Source organism: Taudactylus pleione, unplaced genomic scaffold, assembly GCF_031769625.1.
Source record: "Taudactylus pleione unplaced genomic scaffold, aTauple2 ptg001314l, whole genome shotgun sequence".
Taxonomy (NCBI): Eukaryota; Metazoa; Chordata; class Amphibia; order Anura; family Myobatrachidae; genus Taudactylus; species Taudactylus pleione.
Genome location: NW_028285714.1, coordinates 6566839 through 6593321, shown reverse-complemented (window position 1 = coordinate 6593321; position 26483 = coordinate 6566839). Strand labels below are relative to the sequence as shown.

At 38.4% G+C, this 26483-nt stretch overlaps 1 long non-coding RNA gene across 1 annotated transcript in view; it reads left to right on the top strand.

Annotated features, from left to right (window-relative positions):
* LOC148443232 (uncharacterized) overlaps positions 1–26431 on the top strand; it is a 300038-nt gene extending 273607 nt beyond the window's left edge. Inside the window, exons 3-4 of the long non-coding RNA XR_015875714.1 lie at positions 23921–24038; positions 25904–26431. This is a non-coding gene — a long non-coding RNA (uncharacterized LOC148443232). The remainder of the gene's footprint in view (positions 1–23920; positions 24039–25903) is intronic.
* Positions 26432–26483: the final 52 nt, after the last annotated feature.

Genomic DNA, 26483 nt, shown 5'->3' with positions numbered 1-26483 from the left:
TCATTTTCCAACCGATCCAATTAAAATTGTACATTATTGACCTCATTTTTAAATTCTTCATTATTCTCAAACCTACCGACAAATTTGTCCAATTTATTCATATCTTCCTCGATCTTTACCAACTCTTTTTTCTTTTCAGATATGATAAGCTCCAATAATTTAGCTGTACTTTCATCAAGTATTCGATACAAATTAGTCAAAAAAGATTCATCCTGAGTCCCTATAGTGGGAATTTTTGATAGACGTAAACTTCTTGGTATGCGTCTAACCTCAAGATATTTCTTGAGGGTTATGATGTCATACCAACTTTTCAATTCCTTAATAGCTAATTTTTCCATGTTGGAAAGATAGTAAGTGTAATCATCATGACACTCTTCCAATTCCATGTTAAAGTTAGTCAGATATATGTTCTTTTATATCTTTACACATTAGATTTTGTCATTACCTGTTTCTAAAATTGAATAATATTTATAAATTGTATTAATAGAATGAGGTAGCATTGATTATAGATAAGGATGTTATAGGACTATTTGTTTGATTATTTACATTTAAATGAATGTTAGAATTACCATGCTGAATGCACTTTAGGTGAATTCATGGAGAAACCAGAGTAACTAGTTATCTGGAAGTTTACGCATGTTTGCTAATGAGTCACTATTTTATTTATGTATATACCGAGAGACTATCCTCTTGGTTATTTACACATTTACATATTATCATGCTATAGGTTTTGGATGCTAGTGTTAATATTAACAGCTGATATTATGTGTTTTTCTAGAGGATTATTGCTTCTGAGCAATCCTTACCTGGGAGTATATATCCATCCACTATATAAAGTGCGTCTACTCCAGTTTATTCTCCACAAACAGATCTTAGGATCGTTTAATCAGTGTTCTCATTTTCCTGACTATTAATAGGACTGATAATACAGTCATTTGATGGTATGTATAATCATTGTCTCTGTATGTGTCAATATGCAAACTGTAAGAAATTAAGATGATTATTAGGCTGATTTCTGTGCTGTTACCCTTCACTTATATGCACCCATTTATGTTTTGTAAGATATACCCCTGATGAAGTCCCATGTGGGGACGAAATGCGTTGGGTCTCCATCGTATTTTGACTAGTGTTTGATGTAAGCTCATCAGATTCACTGATTTTATTGAATAAATATTGTTCTTTTTTATTGAGATTGAAGTGTTTTATTCAAATAATAATAGTGGCATTTTGGCCTGTTTGGGTGTATTTTTGGTGGAAGGATATTTTTCAGCAACATCACAAGGAATCATTGCTAAACCCGGAAAACAGGATTTATGACCTCTACAAAACCATTTAAAGACCAACAAAGGACTCAATAAATATACTCTCTGTGAAACGAAAGGGAGTTTTATCCTTTGTGTCAACATCTAGGACTGATAATTGAAGTAGCTTCATTGCTGCATTAATTGTTGATTTTTTAATTATTCAGTTTGTGATATTTACACATTTTGTATTGTAATATATTTTACATTTTGTACATTAGAGCACCCTTTCTCTTCTTTCTTGATATATATATATATATATATATATATATATATATATATTATAAAGGCACATTCGTGCCCTTATATTAAGTCTGAAAAAAAAAAAGGAAATCTCCATAGAGAAATACAGAGGGGGGTCATAGTGTTTAAGGGACTACACCTCAAAAGCTAAATACTGAGCTGAAATTTGGCAGGGGCATTTAGAATTGTTGCTCGTTGCTGCATGCCAAATATCAGGTCAAAAAAATAAATAATGAGGATTTGGGAGTAATCTAAATTTCCAACGGTCAGTTTTTTCTGACACTCTCAGTTAGGACCACTTTTCTGTTGTTCTGTCTGGGGGATTTTTGGGAAGGCATTACTCAAGGTAGGGGGATAATTTAGGTTTGTTTTATCAGGTAGCTATTGTTCCAGGGTAGGGACTTTTGGTGTTCAGGTAACGGAGAAAGTTAGAGTTTTTAAACTATTACCCCACAATTGTGCCATTATAGAGATAGGAACATTCAGTTTGCTGTGCAGCCTCAGTAGTAGCCTACAGCAAGTGTACTCACTGTGGCTTCACCTGGGTGGACCAAGATGGCTGCCTTTTGCAGGGGTTAGCTGTGGAACAACCCAGCAATGGTAGTGGGTATAAGCGGAAACATGGCAGCAGGCAGCAGAACAGGTGGTGGTGGTGGAGCGGGTGATGGTGTGGCCTGTGGGACCAGACAGCGGCAATGGCATGCCTGAATCCAATAGGATCCAGTCCCCTGCAAGCCATTCTCTGAGTAAGGCAGTGGCACCCAAATTCAAAGATGGCTACTGCAAGCCAATAACGGCTCACAACATCATCTCCCTGCCCCCTCAGCTAGCTTATATAAGCCAGTGCAAGGAGATGGCATGGCATTCCGATGGGTAGGATGGAGAAAGGAAGAGCTCAGAAAGAAGGAAGTTGCCGTAAGTCCTAGTGGGCAGCGACCATGCAAAAGAACAGAAGCCCTGGGTAGATATCAACCATGTAACAGAGCTAATTGGCTGCCACCTCCCTGGTGAAGATGTTAGAAGTCCTACTGGGCAGTGGCCTTGCAAAAGAGCTGACACAGGCTGCTGCCCACTAGGGGAAGATGCCAAAGCCCTGCAGGGTGGTGCACACCAGGCAATGACAAGGAATCCCTGGCAGGTTGGCACCTACCAGGCAAAGACAACAAAGCCCTGGTGGGTTTGTGCCCACCATGCAAAGATGCCAGAATTCCTAGTGGGCAGTGGCCATGAAAAAGAGCTGACACAGGCTGCCACCCACTAGGAAAAGGTGCCGAAGCCCTTGCGGGTTTGGTGCCTACCATGCAAATATGATGAAGTCCTGCCGAGTTGGTGCCCGATAGGCAAAGACGCCAGAAGTCCTAGTGGGCCACGGCCATGAAAAAGAGCTGACACAGGCTGCTGCCCACTAGGCAAGGATGCCGAAGCCCTAGTGGGTTGGCACCCACCAGGCATGGATGATGAAGCCTTGGTGGGTTGGCGCACACCAGGCAAAGGCACCAAAGCCCTGGTGGGTTGGCACCCACCAGTAAAGATGCCAAAGCCCTGGCGTGGCGGTGACTATGCAAAAGAGCGTAAAGGCCAATATCCTCCAGGTGAAGATGCAGTAAAATAAAATATTACAGTATTAAAGTGTATTATGTTTATTTTAATATTTTCTTTATAGGTGGACTACAGGTACCAGTGGGCCCTTATACCCTGCATGCTGGTACTTGTGGTTCTCCAAGTACCATCATGTAGGGGAAACCTACTGGGACCTGTAGTTCACCTGCAAAGGACAATACTGCTCTATACACAATAAACCCGGCACCCACCACCCAGGCATGCCTGGGCAAGCTCCATGCTATCATCCTTGGCCTGGGGTGCCCTGAAGGGGGAACCCCTTTATTGAGGGGTCCCCAGCTCCCCAGGGATTCCCAGCCTGGGATGACTAGTGGTCATGGTTTGTGCTTTGGCTGGGAGGGCCAGTGAAAGGGCTTTCCTGGCTGTGGCATTAACCCCCCCACTAGATAGTCAGGTACTGGTTCTGGATAATACAGGGGGACCCTAATAATTTCTTCCTTCTGTATTTCCACAACCAGGACTGGATCAGAGCCTAGTGCTGGTTGCGCAAAGAATTGGGGACCACAACATCATTTGTCCCCCATATTGTGACAACCAGAGCAGGTTCTGACTAGCCCAAGGCTGGTTGTGCCTAAATGCATGTGGCCCCTATGTTGTTTGTCCCCTGTATGTAAGCACAACAATGACTGGCCGTGAAAAGCCCAGGGCTGAAAATGGTTTAGGGGGTTACTACAAACAATCAACCTGGCACCCACCACCCAGGGGTGCTGAGGATAGCCTCTTGCTATCATCCTAGGCCTGGAAAGGGAGACCTCTTTATTGGTGGATCACCAGCTCCCCAGGAATCTCCACCCTTGGCTGACTAGTGGTCAGGGTTAATGCTCCGGCTGGGGGGCTGGGTGAAAGGGCTCCTCTGATTGTGGAATTAGCCCCCCACTAGAAAAAGTCTGGTGCTGGTTCTGGATAATATAGGTGGATCCTACTCATTTTTTCCACCTGTATTTCCAGAACCAGGACTAGATCAGAGCCCAGTGCTGGTTTGCAGAAAATACAGGGGACCCCTATGTCATTTGTCTCTTATATTTTGGCAACCAGGGCAGTTCAGACTAGCCCGGTGCTGGTTGTGCTAGATACAGGGGGACACCAATGCTTTTTTTCCACTGTATTTTTTAGAAACTAGGATTGGCCGTGAAAAACCCGGGGCTGGTTGTAATTTGGGTGGACACTTGTTTTTTTTTTTTACACATGTAATTTTTAACATAAATGCATAGATGGATCTGACTGATGCATCCATGCATCTGTGACTTATTGATTTTATTTTCTCAGGTGCATGTCCAGTACTGGTGAGCCCTCTGTCATCTGCTAATGTGCACTGCCCCGCTGCTGCCACTGCTCTTAACTTCCACTGCTGCCATTACCCCACATGCCTACAGCCTACCCCTGCAGCCATCTCTCACTCTGCACCTCCCAAACCACCTCCTGTGTGCTGGTCCCTCTTCCACCTGATCTAGGGTACCATTTTTTTGCCCTTCTCTCCTGCAGGTGGCCCAGTTTGCTCCTCCAAACCCTGATAGTTAATACATTTTAAAAAGCAATGAAATTCCATAGTCAAAAATCCTCACAGTTTCACATGTCACATTAAGTCTTTTAGATATGATCTGACACTTCACAAAACCTATTGAATTTCTGCCACTCAAACTCGAAAGCCAATGAAATTATGATAATTAAGGCTGATGCCTTAAAGGAAATGTTCCTTGTGTAATACAAATATGGTACAGTATGCCATGACACCATGTGGTTAACTGCAGATCCAGCACTCTCACAGATTGCGATTGCTGTCACTCACAAAATTCTGGAGCTGCTAATTCACAGAATTATGCATTCATTGGAATACACACATGCAGTCTATGCAATGAAGGTCTGAGCAGTAATGTGGCTCACACATCTCATTCAGTGCCTACAATCTTCCCATTCAGTCACCACAATAATCCCATTGGGTTTCAATATCCTTCTCCCTCACTACATCCTGTGTAAACATAATGTAAAAAATAATGTAAATATTGTCTATTGCAATAGAACTACAGGTTCCAGCAAGCCTCTACCACAACTGGTAATTGGCGAACCACAAGTACCAGCCTATGGGGCATTAAAGGCATGCAGGTACCTATAGTTCTACTGCAAAAGAAATATAAAAAAAACAAGAGACACACACTGTGACAGTACAAATTTATTTAAACATACAGACACAAACACCTTCACACTCACTACTCACCTAGTATTCATGTAGCCAGTCAAGTCCCCTTCTCCAAGTACCATCCACAGGTACCTGAAAAAAAAATCCATACTCGCCTCTCCAATGTATTGATTGTGTCCTCTACGGTCCATATAGGCATCCAGGGGGTAAAAAAAAAATACCCTTCCTCTGCGCGAATGATTGGGGCCCACATGTGCCCAGTCATTGCAAGAGCTTCTAGCTAATCAGAGGGTGCCTCCTTCAGAACTGCCCACTGATTGGCTGTGCATGGTCAGCTGTCTCCTCCATAGTCTTCAATGTTGTGAAATCTCCACAACTGCAACATTGTATCCAATGATGTAACCACAAGGTTCACCTCAAGTAACCTCCCCAGGGATCCCCCAGCCTAGGCTTACTAGCAGTCAGGGGTAATGCTTTGTCTGGGTAACCCTGAGAAAGGGTTTCCCTGGCTGTGACTTTACCCCACCACTAGAAAAAATTCAGTGCTGGATATAGAAATTAAATGGGACCCCTACTCGTTTTGTCCCCTGTATTTCCACAACCAGTACTTGATCAGAAAATCCCTATGCTGGTACTTAAAATACAGGGGTCCATACGCATTTTGAACCATGTATTTTTAGAACCAGGACAGCCTGTACAGAGCCCATGCCAGATATGATTTTGGGGAGGGCATCCACGTCATTTTTTAAAAAAACACACAGACAGTAGCCTTCATGGATCTCGCTGATCTGTGAAGGTTTCTGTATATTTGCACATTTTAATGCTACTCACATTAAAAGGTGCAAGGTTACATAGGGAAATACTCACACAGATTAGCCTAGGTACCCAACAGCAGCCATGGCTATCAGGAGCCACGGTTACTGCTTCTAGTGTGATCACTGTTGCCTAGCAGCCACAGCAGGAGGGTGTCCCGCTCTGCCAGTGGACACAGCAGGAGCTGTGGCTACTGCTTCTAATGAAGGGGGTGATGCTGGCTACTGATCACTGCTGGCCACAGTGTTTGGGACACAGCAGTAGCCACAGCTAAAAGATCCATGGCTGCTGCTTCAAAGGAAGTCTTGGCTGCATGTGCAGCCATGCCAGGAGGGGGATGCCACCATTTCCCGATCACTGTGGCCAGCAGTGATTGGGACATACAGGATGGGGAGCTGAGTGTGTAGAGGAACCAGCTGGTCCCTCTGACATAAGCAGCTACAGGATGATTAACTTCCCATAGCAGCCTAATGGGCATTTCCAACTGGTTGCTTCAGAGGCGACCATGCCAGGGGATGCCCAGTCTGATGTGACCATGCCAGGCAAGTGGTTAAAATATTTCACAAAACAACCATTGCACTCAAACTAGATACCCTGCCACTGCAGCTTATAAATAAAACTATCTCCTGAAAGAAAAAAAAGGGGTGTTGTATTTGGTTAAAATGTAGACAAATGTTATTGATTAATACCCTCCTGATAGCTTCTTAACACAGATGTGGGAGGGTCAGAAATTTTACAGTATGTGTTTCTGCATAATAAGGTTTTTAACAATTGTTTGCAATCGCTATCTCTCCACATGTAAACCGGAAAATAGTGCTCATTTTTATAAATAAATTCAACATTCAGTAGAAGGGGACATAATTTGATTCCAGTGAACAATGTAATTTTTTAAGCATTCTCACATGTTTGCAAATATAGCATTGCTTGTACTGTATCTAAAAAATGATAGACCATGTCATGTCATATTTTGATTCAGCACATAAAAGTTAACAGAAAATACAGTTTTCATCCATGTTACCAAAACCTTGTTGACTAGTATTATCTACCAGGGTGTTTTTGGGCCACAGGAGGAAACTGGAGCACCCAAAACATGAATAAACACCAGTACGTATGCAATACATTCCAAAAGTACCATGGTTGGAATGAAGCTCATAGCCCCAGAACTGACACTCACTTAATAGTTTTGTTAGACCTGACATAACCACAAATGCAAAATAGTTTGACAGATGTCTCTAACTGTGGAAGTTGCCAAAAAGATACCAATTTTTAATTGACTTGACCCCATCATTGTTGGTGCATCTATGTATCTAGATCAACAAATAACTAGTTGTATTAGTATCCAATCTGACAAACAATTATTGCATTTTTCATAATAATTAACATTACAGGTTTTAATAAAAATATTTAACAATGCTCAAATATGTATAGCTAGTACAAAAATAAAGTCAAAATGAGCAGCTGTCTAGAAGGCTCTGCAAATTTTTTTAATTAACAACCAAATAGTTGCAGAGTTGTCTGAATTTTGCAGTTGGTCGGCTCCCTATACTTAGTGCAAATAATATGCTTGAAAACTGACAGACTGATCCATTACCGCCACTTAACAGTTGCAAGAGTAGATGCAATTGGAATGCGTACAATTTTACATTGCCTGTACTTGAATATGCTCAGCTCTGGAGCATGCACAGATGCAAAAACACAATAAATTATCTCTGCAAATAGGTATATGTCCAAGGAGGCATCAGGTCTGATATGTGAGAAGTAAAAAATTAAAAATTTAAGACTAGAAATAATTCATGTTGCTATGGGTAAAATGAGAATGAACAAATCTAGTATATGTCCCGGAATGTAAAAACAGATCCATATTGATGATCTTTATATCGGAGACCAGTTATTACCATGCACATGGGCAACTTGGAGCAGCAGAGATGGCAAGACACATACCGCTCACAGGCTTGTGTGCACATGTACATTCACAGGCAGTGCAGCATGACACAAGAAGCTGTGTCAGTAGCAGGCACACAGCCTAATGCTGCATACACGCATAAAGATTTTCTGTCCAACCATCCAACTAGTTGGTTGGAATCAAAATCTGATAAGGTATGAAAGCAAATGACAATCTCTAATTTGCTCCCAAATGCCGGAAAATTGACAAAAACTGCTGTTTGAACAAATTGTTTAGATCAAACATTTAACAAACTTGTCTGACGGCGATTTTCATCTGTTTTCTGGCATTTAGGAACAAATTGCTGATCATCAGTTACTCCCATACATTACAAGATTTTCATTCCAACCAATCAACTAGTTGGATGGTTGGACAGAAAATCTTTACGTGTGTATGCAGCATTAGGCTGTGTGCCTGCTACTGACACAGCCTCTTGTGTCGTGCTGCACTGCCTGTGAATGTACATGCGCATACAAGCCTGTGAGCAGTATGTGTCTTGCCATCTCTGCTGCTCCAAGTTGCCCATGTGCATGGTATGAAGTCCGGGGAAATACTGTCAGTAATTGACCAGTCAAGTCATCTCTATGCGTTTCTCCACCTTTATAAAAAATCAGCAGCTTCCTTGGGAGATATTGATGCCTGTGACCTGCACTCATTCTTTTATGTAGGGCTGTAAGCTGAATATAATTAAAGCTGCCAGCACTTATCCACTTAGATGATTTTATTTCTCAGTTTGATGTTTTTTACATGTATGTCTGTTGGAATTCTGAGTTGCCCATAGTGGCTTTCATAGTGACACATCACAGACATGAAAATAATTACTAGTCTAAACATCACATTAATATACAGATAGAATCAATAAGGTGTGTGTGTGTATATATATATATATATATATATATATATAGAGAGAGAGAGAGAGAGAGAGAGAGGAATGGAGGAGTAAATAATGGGGGTGCTCTAGAGTCCAATAATATTAACCAATTGTGGATTGGATCTCTTTTCACAGTTAATATATAAAAAAATCTCTCTCAGATCTAGACCCAGTAATAATTTTTAAAAATACAATTTTTTTATAAAATACACTATTATTTGAGTATCAGACTAATATTTAAATCTATATAATACACTTAAAACACACAATGGCTCATTAGTATTATAATTATATATATATATATATATATATGTGTGTGTGTGTGTATATATATATATATATATATATATATTCTAATAATGCTTTTTAGCGTCCACAATCTTAATCTTTACCCTTATACAGATATGCATACACATAATAATATTGGCTAAGATGAGAAAAAAAGATGTCCATATAGAGATCTTGGCTACAACGATGAAGAGACATATAAGATCCTTTATATTTATCAGAAAAAAATACATATATGGCATATACATATCTAATATGTAGTAAATCAAAAAAGATGTTTAATATAAAGTTCCAGAACTATAGATTTTATATCATTTTAACCACAATATATCCCAGAATTATTATAACTAGCCCACCATACATCAGATAAATGATACCTTTATAAAAGGTAGCCCTAACAATACAGCTAATAAAAAGGTCGGATGGTAGTTAAACTTATGCAGAGAGTCATATGCAAAAAATATATAAAGAACACATATAATAAATATTGTTCCTTAATTTTAGAACATATTCAGTTCTACCGTATCATACAGACCTTGTGGCATAAAGGTCTGTAGGCAGAAGATCCAGTAGGCTTTGCGCTTGCAAAGCAATCCATACCTATCTTTACCTCTAGTTGTAGGACTGATCCACTCTATCACTGTCAGTTTGATTAGATCAAAATTATCTCTCTGACAGTATACATGTTTGGCTAGGGGATGGGTTTTTAGTTTCTTATTCCAATATCTTTTATGTTCGAGGAACCATATATGTAGCAGTTTTATCATGCGGCCCACATATTGCAGGCGCAACCACATGTAATTAGACAGATTAACTAGACCTAAAATCCAATGTTTTTCTCATGGTATGTTCACAAGTAGAACATCCACTTTTACCACATTTATAATGTCTGACTGGTCTTTGTGGTAGCCAGATTTAAGACTTGGGTTTGGGGAAGCAGTGTTGGTTTCTATTTGACCTTGTGTATCTAACAAATGTGCAGTGATTTATTTTGTTTGATTTAACCTGGATGTATTGCACTGCTCATTAATAAATGATTTCAGAAAAAAAGGTTTACACTAACATTTGCTCCAATTTCTTGTACTCTGATTATCCAATCAATAACTGGAATTGAGAAGTATATACTTGTTTTGCTTTAATTAGTGTTTTGAAGCTGTATTTGATCCCATTAACATATCAAGAATCCTATTTTATATATGAAGAATGTGAGTAAGTTTCTAAATGTTAAACTTAATTTTCATGCTGGTCTTCTACTTATTATGCAGCATTAAATTGAAACAAGTATGTTTAATTATAGAATATTTCTTGTTACACAAAAGTATCATCCAATGATTATATTTGAAGAAACATTGTGAGAAAGAATACATTGTCAGAAAGGTTACTTGTAATTATTGTATGAATCAAATCTATTTACAATTAATAAAGACTAGAGAGCAGTCAAAAGATACCTAACTCAAGAGTTGTCTTATTCAATCCTGTATGTTTTCATAGCTACTGTACATTCAATTTGTTAACCTGCAGTTTTAGCATATTAAAAAGTGAAGATTTTTGTATTGTTCATACTTCCAATATTTTATCATATTTTTATTTCTGAACTCCAGCTATTATTATTTGTAAATTATGTGTTTTTTTAATTAACTATTTTACTGCAAATATATTATTCAATAGGCAAGTGCACAAGGCAATTTGAATTTTTAGGCTAACTTTGTTATATGGAAATGCAAATGAACTTGAAATTTTGCCAAAGATGACTACAGTTGTGCTAGTATACCACTCTGCTCCATCTGTGGGGTCATTACTGTAACACAGTCACAAATATGAGTATGGAGGCAGATGTCAATCTTCCCTTACTTGGTCCACACTTGGATTTTTCTTTTAATATACTGTACACCACAAAATATCAGAGTGGATTGATCTTTCTTGACCACCATACAAAAGAATAGCAAATAAACAAGTGAAAAAAGAGAAGATTCTGGATAACACTTTGGCCTCTATATCCAGAAAAATGTTTTAAACAAGAAACACTCAGTTACTGTAATTTTCAAAAGATAAAAATTGACACAATTTTCTGGCTACTATTATTTTTGATGACCAAGCCAGAGATTATTGGTAAGAAATATCACTAGATTATCTGGTTGATTGAAACACTGTTTGGATGTTTGCAATTTAGAAGTACAATACATACAACTTGTTAGGTTATTCAAAATAAAGCAACTCCTTTTAGATAATGGGTCCTCATCTCTAGTCCTCATGTTGAGTTACTCTATTTTGCTGGGTCAGTAATTATCCCATCTGCTTCCTCAAAACATCACCAGTGAAGTAACCTTTTTCATGGTTAACTTTAAGAACCCCTGTTTTAGATTATACAAGACACAATATTTTTGGGGGATTAAACTGTTAAGTTAAAATCTCAATTTGTAATTTATTTAATACAATGTTCTTGAAAGTTGCAGATTTTGAAATAAATATCCTGAAAAAGTCCCATGCTCACAATGTCCCTCGACGTTTTATGAAATTGTCTTTTAGATTGTGACTTTAGATTTCAACACAATTACTCAGCATTGGTGATTCTGTAATTTGCTTAAGTTATACATCCTTCTGTATTCACAATGGAACTATAGATTGTAAAAATTGATGGGTTCAAATAAATCTCTTTGACATGTGTGCCTGTCTGCTTGTTGTGATTTACTGTCAATTTTTTAAGAGGCTGAGAGTAGAATGGTTTACAGTAAAATGGTTTTAATTTTTCTACCTGGATTCACTTATCACTCTATGGTCCAATGTAATAGGGTGAGAGTTTAGAAAATGTGAGAGTTTTCTAACACTTTTTAAACTCTGCCAATGTAGTAGAGTCCAAGAACAAAGGAACAGAGCAAACTCGCATGTGTTTCAGACTCACAAAACTCTCACGATTTTAAATCTCATCCAGATGTTTTCCTATTTTGAAGATAAAAATCGACCAATGTGACAGTTTACTGCAAAACTCCCACATTTTCTAAACTCTCATCCTATTACATTTAGCCCTATTTATTTGTGTGTGCATAGGTATCTAATGATATCAGAATGTTATATCAAAGAGATGTCAAGGTATACACTATAAAAGCAGGGATCAGATGGATGCTTTCAATAAGCAGCTAGTTCAAATGGAGGGTGTCAGGCTCCTAATGCAGAATAAAATGTACGATAAAAGAGTGAACAATGCTAATGAAAATGATAAGTAAAAAATGCATAAAGTATATCTGGTGGCCTCATTCATCAAACCACAAATACTTCACCTAATTTTACCCACTATACAGTATGGTAGATGGTAAACCATAAATTGAACATACAATGAGCATATAAATATATGACTATATATGGCTTGGTTGTAACAGTAATTATTTATTGCTGTATTCCATATAAAAAATGGGTAAAATAAGATCAACTCTGTAATCAATAAAAACTTTAAAAAAAATATAATAAAAAGGGAATAAAAGTCTATTAAAAAGTCTCAATTTAAGTGGCAATCAGCAGTGTATAGTAACAGTCATTGGCCTCAATAATATGATCCAAGATGTTAGATATCCAGCTTGCAAATAATTACTAGCCTTGAGGTAGATGGTCATGTCCTGATGGTATTCAGAAGATTCTGCACATTATGTCGTAATGGGTGGTAAATATGGCTTGAATTGAGTGAAAAGTGCCCATCTGGAAAGTCCAAGTGAGGTTCCATTGGTGCGATAGTCAATGCCAGTGGGGTGCTAAATGTGTTTTGTCATGGAATAACCCACAACTTCTTCTGTAGCATGATCTCCAATGTCCAAGATGTTGGCTATATACTGTATACCCAGGCAGGTGCACTCAGACCTCCAGGACATATGCAGCCATATACTAATGTTGCTCTCAGCTATGCAGTCAGTGTTTACTTCTAAATTTTGATTTTTTGATTACAGAGTTGATCTTATTTCACCCATTTTTTATATTGAATACAGCAATAAATATTTTCTGTTTATACAACCAAGCCGTATACAGTCATATATTTATATGCTCATTAATTTATGGTTTACCATCTACCATAAAATGGTTTAATTAGGTACAGTATTATTTGTGGTTTTATATACTTTATGCATTTTTTACAAATAATTTTCATTACCACTGTTCACTCTTTGATCATATATTGATGTCAAGGTTTAATTTAATTTGATAGATTTCATATAAATTTGTTAAAAAATAGAAGACTGAAGTTATGATGCAATGAGTTTCTAGTGTTTGTCCCAGAGGAAAGAGTTTGGGAAACACTGATACCTGAGATACATAGTATTTATGAATGTGTGTTTTATGAAACTGAATTGTTATTCTTTGAAAAATATTTTTTAGATATAAAGACTAAAAGGACCCACTAGTTTGTATTGTCATTTTTTTTTCTTTTATGAACTAATTCAAATAGTTCTAGAAAAATTAAATGTTTCTATTTTATTTCCATTCCATTTTATTTCCATATAATATGAATTGTATCTGTGTTGAAATATGTAAATTATATTATTCTCTTTATGATCTCCTTCTTCATTGAATTGCACAATCGACATCTCCAATAATAGTGGAATCCCCCTGTTTGTTTGCTACAAGTAATTGTTGTACCTGATCTGTCAGATAGATGTGATTGTTTTATTAATTTCATTTTCAGGTCTGCTGCCATTCTGTACATTACTGTATGTCAGGTTGTGCTCCCAGTATTTTGTTTATTTCTTGGTCCTGGAGTAGAACCATCCAGTGTTTCTTTAGGATATGTTTTATCTCCTCTGCTGCTTGATTATACTGTCTTATGACATACACCAGGCTCACCTATAAACTGGGCCTAGCTGCTGAATCTCTTCCTTTACTCATTAAATGGTTTCATAGGGTGGCACTGGACAAACAATTTGACCAATGCAAATTGAGACAAGTCATGAGGAGAGTCCTCTACATTGTGGAAAAAGTCAAACTTCTGGATGCTTACCACAAAAACCAGGGACTACCAATGGACAAAGCAGCTTCTTTTTCAAAATATTTCTCCTTCAGTTTGAGCTATTTGAGAACAGTGTACATTTTGCCTAACCATACCCGGCTAAGTAGTGAGTCTTACATAATGGCAAATCCTATTTCTTTGATTTACCTAAAATAGCATCCAATTACATACTCTCCTCTCTACAAGGATCTCCTTTGTCTAATACTGAAGGGAATAATTGTTACATCTGCTTGCATAATGTCTTTTCATCTCCCTTTTTTTCTGCTAAATGCTGATTGTGTCTTTCATTGTTTTGATTGTGTTTCTTTGTCTACCTCAGTTATTTTTTAACCACAGTTCTTAATGTATTGCCTCCTATAGATACACTGTTATGCTGTTATAGTTGTTTTTATTTTTAGTAATTTTTGTTACTACTTTTATTTCTGATTTACTTCAATTTTTCTTGGTGGCCCTATGGGCTACACTTCTGGGTTCCAAAAATTTCCAAATTAACATGATGAAAAATGCTTCTCTATTCCAACATTTTCTGGGTTCACACAGGTCAGCTGATGAACCTTTATTGTTAAGTTGACCACCTGTTTTATTCCGTGCTGGCTTTCTTGAGGTGCAGTTATTTATCTGGTTACATAATCCATTTCCATAGAAAAGGGATTGGTTAATTGCTACCTACTGATTTTAGACCCCTTAGAAACTACCCAAATTAAGAGGTCACTCAAATTTATCTCCTGAAATGTTTAGGGTTTAAATACACCAAGAAATAGAAAAAAGATCAGAATATGAAAAAGTTTCATCCAGATGTGTTAATGCTGCAGGAGTGCGATCAAAATGGTTTGTGGGTAACTGGATTAAAGAATCTAAGGCAGAATCATACTAAACTAAAAAATTGAGGAGTACTTTTATTGTTTAGTATAACTATTCACTACACAGTTCTAGACAATCTATCAAATCACAGGGTAATTTCTTGATTCTAAAACTACTCATTTATGGAGATAAATTTACTAAAATCAATCTGTATGCTCTGAAAAGCACTAATGCCAGCTCCTATTGGAAGTCAAATATAATGTCATATTCTCCTTGTCCTTGGACAGGTCAGGAGATTATGGTAGGACCTGGGGTGGTGAACCATTGTTGCTTTCCTTTTTGATAGTAATTACAGGCAATTGGTCATTGAAGATTCCAACACCTGACTGCTTGGAAATATTACTTTTACTCCCAGCCCCCCAATATCTCCACTAGGATTGATTATAGGTCGCTATTTCAAACTATTCTCCATAGAGAGCTAGACTTTGATATTTATAACATCATGATTTCTGATCATGCCACTCTCTGGTCCACCATCTGGTTCTGGTTTTTAAATTATGCTCCTCTATTGAAGGATTTGAAAGCACAACTGGAGTACAGTTTTTTAAATTATGTAGATGATAATTTGAAACATTCCTAGTACATTCATTTGTTTTGGGGTGTCTCCAAGACTGTCATGTGGGGCCATGTTATAGCCTACAGTACGTGGCTCACAAGTACAAAACCCTTATAGATAGATTCCAAATTTGAAGTAAATAACTTTGAGGTGGCATATTCACATTTTGAAGCGGAATGACTGCAGAATCTAGACAAAAATATTAAACTAAGGTCCTATATGACAATCTATGTTCATAACAGGCTCTCGTGGATTTAAACCTAAATATTTTAAATATGGTAATAAATGCAGAAAACTGCTTAAATATGAAACAACTCATACACAGATTACTAAAATTCAATTCACTTCCTCTGTGCTTATCCTAGATCAAGATAAAATATTTTTCCACTATTATGAATTATTGTATACTACCCTGGTTGATCTAGATTTCCCATATTAGGCTGGGCTACGTAAACATATATCTTGCTCCAACAAGTACATTTTGAGTCCAAGCAATCATTAAATCACTGCCCACACAGAAGATGCCTGGCCTAGATGGCTTGAGCACAGACTATTACAAATTGTTATCCAACATATTAACCCACTTTTATCCACTCTCTATAATTTTATTTTAAATCAATAATGCAATACCATCAGGGAGGTGTCTAATTGGCTCCAAATTTATTCTGCAGCAGGACAATGGCCTTAAATATACAGAAAATGTCATTTAGACTATCTTCAGTGTAAAGAAGAACAAGGAGTCCTGGAAGTGATGAGATGGCCCCCACAGAGCCCTGATCTCAACATCATTGAGTATATCTGGGATTACATGATAAGACAGAAGGATTTGAGTAAACCTACATCCAAAGAAGATCTGTGGTTAGTTTTCCAAGATGTTTTGAACAACCTCCCTGCCGAGTTCTTTCAAAAATTGTGTGCACGTGTACCTAGAAGAATTGATGCTGTTTTGAAGAGTGGTCATACCAAATACTGATTTGATCTAGATTTCTCTTCTATTCATTCACTTTGCATTTTGTTAAATGATAAAATTAAACTACTGTATTTTAAAGCATCCTCACTTTGAAGGATTTTTTCCACACCTGCCTAAAACTTTTGCACAGTATTGTGTGTGTCTGTATGTATATGTGTGTATATATATAATTATAAAAACATAGCATGGTGTCTTTTTCAGTTGCAGCTACTGTGTGTGGTGGTATCCCCATTATCTGCACCTCAAAACAATTGTTGTAAATTGTTAATAGTTATTGCAAATAAATTATTTTCTTTGTCTGGTGGGTAAAAAAAAAATAGCAGGTATTTTATAATCAAATGTAACAATTTGCATAGCGTGTTTTTCAGTGGCAGCTACTGTGTATGGTGGTATCCCCAACATCTGCACCCCAACACAATTATTGCAAAGGAGAGAGTTTGTTTTCCTGTTGTGTAAAAGAAAACAAAAAGTGGGTGTTGTCATGTCCCCATCAGCTGCACACCGAATTTAAAAAAAAAAACTTTGCTGGAGTTACAGAAATTATTTCCAATCTAATATTAAAACTGCATGGTAAAGATTTCAACTCCTACTTTCCTTATACCATTGTATGTTCACTTGGTGTGGTGGCAGTTAAGTTCACCTACAGTAGCTTTACTCCTGTCCTGTTGCAAAAAAACCCCAATCGATTAGTTTATACAGGGCCGGTGCCACCACTAGGCAAGCTTAGGCAGGTAACAAGGGGCACTGGCCACTAGAGGGCACTTCTGAGTCTACCTAACTATGGAATGTGCAGGGGGTGCGGTTGCTATGGAGCCTGGCGGGACTGCCGGCCCAGCTATTGCACCCCCATTCACCCTCCATTTGCAGGCTGCCTGCTGAGATTGTGTTACCAGCGGGCGCTCGGCTCCTTCTCTCCACCCCTGGTGCCAGCGGCAGCTGGAGGATGGAGCTCACTCCTGAGCTCCGGCTTCCGGGTCTCACAGTGCACTATGGGAGTGATGTAATGATGTCACTCCAATAGTTGTGAGGAGCCGGTGCCGGCAACGGACTGCAGCAGGCACTGGAGTGGACTTTATGTTAAGTACTTTTTTTGTGTGTGTGCATGGGGGGGCTTACTACAGGGGGAACTACAGGGGGCCTTACTACTGGGGGCATCATATGGGGTCACTATTGGAGAACTACTACTGGGGGCATTACTACTGGGGCACTGCAGGGAGCAATAATATTTGGGGCACTACATTTTGAGGAATATGAGACAACTATAATATAATGTCCTCCTTTATATTCTACAAATAACTTTTCATTGGGGATGCCCCCCACTCATCCAACTCACAGCTGTAGGCTTGTAATTGAACATATAAAAGTATATTTATCCTGATATTCCACACCCACACAGACAATGGTTCAGGGTTAACCACTAAACATTACACTCACAGATTTCTCCTTGGATAAAAGGCACATCATAGGTTCTTGAAACATCTTCCAACACTTTGTTTATGTGGATGTCAATCTTATTTTATTAATTCCAACACAGAAGGTTATAATTTAAAAAACCTTTTATTCCAAAAGATACCATGTCCCCATGGTATTGTAACCTTCTGGGATTCCTAACATCAAACAGTCCGGTATTAAGACAACCTTTTTCCCTGTGGATGAACCTTGATCACTCCTAGTAAGCTATCTAGAACTCAGGCTATGAGGTCTTCTGCCACTATCAACCACCCATTGTTCCCTTAGAGTTAGTAGCTTACCGGTACTTAGGCAGCCATCTAGACTTACTGCTCAGAGTAGTAGAGGCTTACAGGATTGTCAGTTGGAATCTTGTGATGAGGGAATGCGTTGAAACAGGAAGAGCTGATAGTGTATTTAAGAGAGGTGCGGCTTGTGTGCCAATGGTGTTGCAAATGTGCAATGGTGCAGCAAGAGCTGATGGTAGAAAGCTAATTATGAGTATTGCAGCTTTGAGAGCCGATGGAGCAGCAAATGTGCTGATGCTGTGGCTTGTGTGCCAATGGTTTGACTTGTGTGCTGATGGTGCAGCTATAGCCACTGGTAGATAGATGGTAGTGGATGCTGAAGCTTTGAGAGCCAATGATGTGGCAAATGTCCTGATGGTAGGCAGTAGATGTTGCAGCTTGCATGCTGAAGGTGTGTCAAAAGCTTATGGTAGACAGCTGCTAGTAGATGTTGTTGCTTTGAGAGCACAGTTGAAGTAATGCAGCTAGGAAGCCATAGGAGAAGCTGGAGAGACAGAGACAGCATGGAAGCTGCTGGTGTGGCTAAGGTTCCAATGGTGTTGCAAAAGCCAATGGTAGACAGCTGGTAGTTTATGCTGCGGATTTGAGAGCTGATGGTAGCACAGTTGAATCGATGCATTTTGGAAGCCCTAGGAGAAGCTGGAGAGCCAGAGACAGTAAAGAAGCTACTGGTGCAGCTAAGGTGCCAATATTGCTGCAAATGCCAATGGAAGAGAGTTGGTAATTGGTGCTGCAGCTTTGAGAGCCAATGGCAACATGGTAGTATTGATGCAGCTAGGAAGCCAAAGGAGAAGCTGGAGAACCAGAGACAGCACTGCGGGGAAACAGAATCTTCACCATGAGGAGGCACAGAATGCTGACCATGCAGCTGAGCTGAGGGAATCCACAGATACAATATAGTCAGCGAGATGGAAAAAGTCCAGTGTGTACAAATAGGAGGAACTACCAATCATGCTGCACTGTGGATGACACATCACTTCCTGAGGCGTGCTGATCACCTAGCAACATTGAGTAAACCCATCCTGACCAGGTAAACTGCTTGAGGGAGATAAGTCATGACGGCGACTTGTAACATACACAATCATAAATAAAACTTCACCTCTAACTATAAAGACAAAATTTACTGTAAAAATGTAAAATTGCCAAAATGCTATACACCAAATTGCAGATGGTCCTGCTACTGTTGATTCATGCACTAAAATGCCTTCTTCAAAACCTGGGGCCAAATATAGGCCGGAATCCTCTGTAACCTCAAATGCAGCACCTTTTCACTTTCATCTAGATATGTCACCTTTAAAACAGGCAAATCATTTGTACAAAAAGGGCACCAAGGCTAAAGAACAAATTGTGTACACAAACTTCACAGATACCTGAGGAGAGTCTACGAGTGTCTGAGTGTTTTGTGAGTCTCACATTTCTGGCACTGTAATCATAGAGAAGTCTCCTTCTACCATTTTTGAACCCTCTGAAAATTTGAGGATGAGTAGTAGTAGTAGTAGTAGTAGTAAAAGTAATTATGATGACATAATTTGAGTATGCTATTGTGGAAGTGAAATAGGATGAAGAGGGTATTTGTGTATCTAACACTAATGAGGATGTTGATATTGAATGTGTTGGACAAGAAGAGGTTTCCACAAACAACATCCTTCTCCTGAATTTTATTAAAGGAATTCAGCCACCAGTTGAGAGTAAATCAGTGATAAGAAGAAGGACATTGTCATGCCCGGGGATGTGGAATAATTTTTTTTCCAAAATCCAGATATTTGTCAAGGAATTTGTACCATTTGTGTGGTCAAAGTAAGTAGATATAGGGAAATTCACCATCTACGCACCTCCTCCCTGTTATATCATTTGCAGAAAGTTCATGAAAAATCCAAAACAGTAATTCCTCACCTGTACCGGGACATAATATCATTGTACTGACTATCCACTTATCTAAAACTGGGCGATTTTAAACATGTAACATGTTTTGCACACAACATAAACTTGGTGGTTTAGAATTTCTTAAAATATTACAGGTATATGTAGGAAATGATGTCTGTGGCCTATAAAAAATCGGGCATTTTTAAAATTCAGCAACTGCTTGTAGAAGATTTCAGCACTGCAGCAACAGTTGAATTTGCCATAGTAATGAGTTTGAATTACATCTTTTATATGCTTCATTGACTGGAGGAACAACAACAAGTCATCCAAGTTTACATTACAAACCATGATATATGAGGAAAGGGGGGGGGGAAGTTACCTTAGTCCAGCACAGTGTAGAATATTCTCTACTTCATGCAAGCTATATCATAACCATTTAAGTGAATTCAGGTCCTACCCTTAATAAAACTACTGGAGAAGCAGCTAGAGATGCTAAATAAGGAGAAGAAACAATGTGATTCCATTAAGTATGTTTAAGTATGTTAGACTAGTAGATCAAATTATTTTTCTGCTTTGCCAGGTCCAAATGTTTTCAACATCTTGCAATTGGATCAGTACATTTTGGCAACTATGCTTGATCCTAGGTTCAAGTCCCTGTTATTGGTCCTCACCTCCCTCGAATATCCAAGTGCATATATAGGAAAGCCCCTAATATAGGCTCCCATCTAGCTAGAAGTGCTTTACCTAAAAAGATAACACAATGGGTATTAAATCTAAAGGATTTTTTTAGGTGTGGGACATATATAGGATGTAGGGGCATCAAAGGGGATGGACAAAGTCAAATAATCGAGGTAACTATAAATGGCAAGAAGCTACTAGTAAATAATTAATTACACGTAACACAAAAAGCATAATTTACACAATTGAGTGTAGCTGTCATTTATTTAATATAGATAGAACCTCAAGAGCCCTAAAAGTCAGATTAGGGGAACACTTGAGAAACGTAAGAAAAGGGTGGGAGACTAACGCCTTATCCAACCATTTAAAAAAATATCACAATAGTAATACAGCTGATATTATATGTTTTATTGGTCTACAGAATGTCGAGGGTCATTGGCGCTGAAGAGATTTGGTGACCCAGTTAGCTAAAGCCAAAATTAAAAATATATTTGAATTAGGCACCCTACACCCAGGTGGTTTGAACCTTGACTTTAAGGTCAAATGGTTTTTATAGTGCCTACATTTTGTACTGTATTGTTATGCACTTTAGCCTCTCAACATGCACTTTGCACTTTTTCCATCGCACTTTGCCTTTGCACCTTCATACTATATACCTCATTGTGTTTCAATATAAAGGTCCATTATGATATGTCTAACATGTGTTTAAAAAAATCAAGTGGACACTGCGCACTGGGCTGGTTGTCTAATGTATCTGGTAAGCTGCTGAATAAAGGGGTGTTCACCCATTTGGCAAGTAATTGAAAGATAGATAATCAGCGCTGAACCTGACTGGATATAGAACTGTGATACTGAGGCCCTGATCTGAAAAAACTGATTGTATATTGCTTGTCTGATGTCCTATGGGTGGTAAGAAAGGACTGGAATCTCAGATTTCAAAGGTTTTACTGATCAAAAAAGATAAAAAAACATGCAATGAACATAGTAATAGTAATAGAACATAGGTCACAATGCATAAACGTCAATATGAATACAATGTGAGTACATATGTCTGTGCTGGGATTTGTACTGATAACTAGGAGAAAACATTATTCCCTAAGTGTCGCACTGTACACTGTAAAGAGTCCCTTGTTGCAAATGGTTGGATTTTAAAGTCGGTGAAGAGCTAAGAGTGGAGGATAGTGGCATACCACTATTTACTCCAATGGATAGGTGGTGATGCAATCATTGGCATAACAGTCTCATCCTTGATAGGCTCTGATATGTGGATGGTGGCTTGGGATGATTTCTTGGTCAGGGTGGAGGAGCACCACTAGGACTAGGGTACAGGGGCTCCAGACTGGGGCTGTACTGGCTAAAGCCCAGTGAGTGCTAGGTCTAATGAAAGACCACGTCCTGCACTGGAGCTGATGACCTGACAGTCCCCTGTCTGGGGAGGGGAAACATTGGATGCAACCGCTCCTGATCATAGCCTGCTCTCCCCTCCATTACGGAGAATCAACTTGATCCTATTGTGACATGTGGCTGGATCCCTACTCACTGGGCTTTAGCCAGTACAGCCCCAGTCCAGAGCCCCTGTGCCCTAGTCCTAGTGGTGCTCCTCTGCCCTGACCAAGAAGACATCCCAAGCCATGATCCACATATCAGAGCCTATCATAGATGAGATTGTTATGTCCATGATTGCATCACCACCTATCCATTGGAGTAAATAGCGGGACACCACAATCCTCCACTCTCAGCACTTCACTAACTTTAAAATCCACCCCTTTGCAACAAAGAGCTCCATTACAGTGTGCAGTGTGACCCTTAGGAGATAGTTTTCTCCTACTTATCAGTGCATATCCCAGCACAGACATATATACTCACATTGTATTCATATTGCTGTTTATACATTGTGACCTATGTTCTATTACTTGCATGTCTTTTATATTTTTTGATCAGTAAAACCTTTGAAATCTGACACTCCACTTCTTTGTTACCACCCATAGGACATCAGACAAGCTATAGATATACAATCAGTTGTTTCAGATCAGGGCCTCAGTATCACAGTTCTACATCCAGTCAGGTTTAGCACTGATTATCTTTCTAATATGTGTTTATATGTATATTTTTTAAGAGGATTTATGGGGCTAACAAAGGACTGAGCATCAATATGTTTGGATGCTTTTATGGATACCTACATACAAACTGGGTATTCTATACATGCTACAAAATTCTCCTTTACTAGCTGATGAGCAATTGTTTGTGCCAATCACCATGGTTACTAACCAGAAGTGACGTAAGGCTAAGAAAGACAGCAAATGGGAACACAAAGGGAGAAGTGGACATCCTCATTACCATGTTACATATGGAAGTTGTTTGAAGGCAAATGTTGTGAGAGGCCCAGTGTGGAAGAGGATCATGGGACTTGTAGTACATCTCTGTCTAGGGATCCAGGCATGCTGGCACCATGGTGTTTGGATAATAGGTGTTTATAAGGGACTTGGGCAGGAGGGAAGTTTACTCACTTTGGATCTTACCTTGAAAAAGACCCCAGAATTGGAGTCAAAACATGTCAGTATGGGATATACCAGGTGGCAATCGAATATCCCTTACCCGTTGATTGGACCAGGGAGACCTGTGCAGCATCTGGAAACTATACATTGATATTACAACATATGCTCATAAGAACAGTCTGTTGTCAGTTCTCACCTTCACTTGATAATTTTTTTCTTTTTTAGCCACTAGAGGATACCCCCATGATCTTTTAATGTACTTCTGTTTATGTTTTCGTAATTAAAACTGTACTTCACTATATATCTCCTCTTTTTTATTTGTGGATACTACATTGGTGCCCCACGAGGGAGGAACTTCAGGAGATTGGAACATATACCAACTAAACCTTATATTGTAAAGTATATTCTAGTGCACATTGATGAGATTGCTTATTGCCTTTGCTATATTGTGGTCTTTTTGAATGGGTGGGAGCATGTTCTTTAGCTTATTTCTACACTTGCTGCTGGTATTTGCTCATGGTTATCTCTAATAATTTTTTTCAAGAGCATCTTGTCAGTTCAAGTGGCTCATGACACGACAAGAACTCCTGCTTGAGTTTTTCTGCAAATGCTGCTACCAGGAAAAAAACTGATCTTTTCCCAGAGACCCACTGATGATGATGGTGAGTAATTCAGTGCACTAGTGTAAATCAATGTGACATCTGGTCAGGCGTAAAAGAATTGCTCACAAGTATTGACACTTCTACTGTTACTTAATCTGATACAGTAGATCAATAGAATTGTGGAGGATTATTTTAATGATCATGTGAAAATTTGCAAGTCACACAGCCCCTTTAAATACTGGGAGTAAAAAAAGGCAATTTGAAGCTTCTTGCACAAACAAGATTTTGTCCACTTAACTAACTACTCTACCTCCAGTTTGTATGCTGAAAAAGAACCTTGTGTCAGATCAGCATAGGAAGAGCATAGGGGGCTATTTTCAAAAAATGTGGAAAAACTGATGTTCATAAAAGTAAACTACAAATTTGATGAGGAAGACCCTTGACATCACTTACAACAAAGTAGAGACACTTCTGTAATGACAGATTCCAGTGGGGATTGGATCATTTTGTGTAATGATGATAGTAACATCAGGGAAGATGAGCATGATATTGACATCTTTCAACTGTTATGATGATCAAAAACAATGTTAGCCACTTTAAGTCCATTGGTAGCTTGCTTTGTGGGGGTCCAAACAAACCAAACACTTTAGCTACAAATGTGGCAGTCTTTTTGCACAAGTGTTTGGTTTGTTTTGGTCTGTGCATATACTTTTTAATATACAACATAAGAGTGGTGAGAGGGCTTAAGGACAATTACAGCATGTACCACTTTTCATTATGGTCTTTGTCAATATTGTGGGTTATTGACAGGCAGCATTCAGTATATAACTGTACTTTACTGTAACATTAATGTTCTTTTGTTTCTTGCATGTTAGTCCATCACTAGCTTCTCATCCAGGCTTACAGGCCAATTTTCCTGCAGTTTATTAACAGATAGAGTAGTAGCAGCATATCATATAATTTATAATTATTGACTTCATCTAGACTGTTACTCAGCCTTGAATCACTTCTACTGTATGTCCTAAGGCCTGTAATTTGCCTTCTGGATTCAGTTTCCACTTTAATAATCTCATTAGGACTTTGGAAGCTTGTTTTTAATAGTTTTTTAATGTATCCTATTGGTTTTTCTTGATAGCTATTACATTACAGTTAGTAATCAGTCATTCAATGCTTTACCTGGTTTCCACTAAATAGACCACCTCCATTACCTGTGCTAGCTTTGGGTCTCTGATTTAGTTGTTGATTAATGAAAATATTCTATAGTAATGAATAGTTTATTAAACTGCCATTCTATCTGCCATTGCAGTGCCACTATGTATAATTTTAAACTGCCATGTGTTTGTTTTCAATCAACTACAAGGCAAATACTGTACCTGGACTTAATTATTGCACTTTCCCTTATCTTCAAGTGTTGAGTTATCTCCACAAAATGTTGCGATCGTTGAGATCGATAAGCAATTCAAATTGGATGGTGCATTACACTGCTGACTTTTAGATCCTGTTCCCTCATCTTACATTTATAATTTTGCATGCCCTGTTGTAGATTTGTTTGCCCTTTCAGGGAGCTTGTCTAAGTAAAAAGACCACTTCATGAATATTGAACTTTCCTTCATTGTGAAGGCTAACGTGCAGATGAATAAACAATACATATTCACCTCCTATTTGGAGGTAATAACACAGTTTTATATAAAGCCTACAACATTCATAAATTACAATTTCTAACAGGGCAAGCCACTGATTCTATTTGTTATAAATGTGGCTCTCCAGATGCAGATATTTATTATGGTCCTTGGTCATGTCCTTGGATATATGAGTTTTAGGACCAGGTCCAATAGAGTCTTCAGGCCAACTAAGATTTTGGTTTTCACATGTGTCTCGATTGTGTGTTTTGGAATGAATAATATAATGTTTTATCTTTTCTAAAGGAGTACAACTTTTCTAACTAAAGCTGTGTCCGCTACCAAGAAATCAATTTTATCTCAGTGGATTGAACCTGAAGTTCATGCACTTTCTAGTCACCTATTTTGTTCACCAAGGACTAGATTGCTATGTCTTAGCATAAAGGACTAGCTGAAGACTTTTTTGCACCTTGTTGCCTTACACATGAAAACTTTCACCAGAGGTAAAACTAGCTCTAAAAGGCAGATTCCAGGTGACAACTTTATATAATATGGCACTTCTTGATGAGGGGGGGTTAAATGTGGGGTACTTTCTGATATTCCTCTAACGCATGTGTACTTTTGACAGGAGTTGTGGACTATGCCAAGGTTACTGCCCTTGTATTATTGAGCTTCCTCCTTTTTCTCTTAATGTCTTACTATGATGATTACTGTATTTTCTTGTATTTCATTGGCAGACTGCAATTTCAAATATTAACCTTTGAGATATGTTGCCTTCTTTCAGTAGTTATGGAAGCCCATTATATTAGTCCTGGTTAGTTATATTTGGAGGAGTGGTTGTTTTGTTACCTTAATTACTTAATTATTTCTGATGTTTAACCTACAT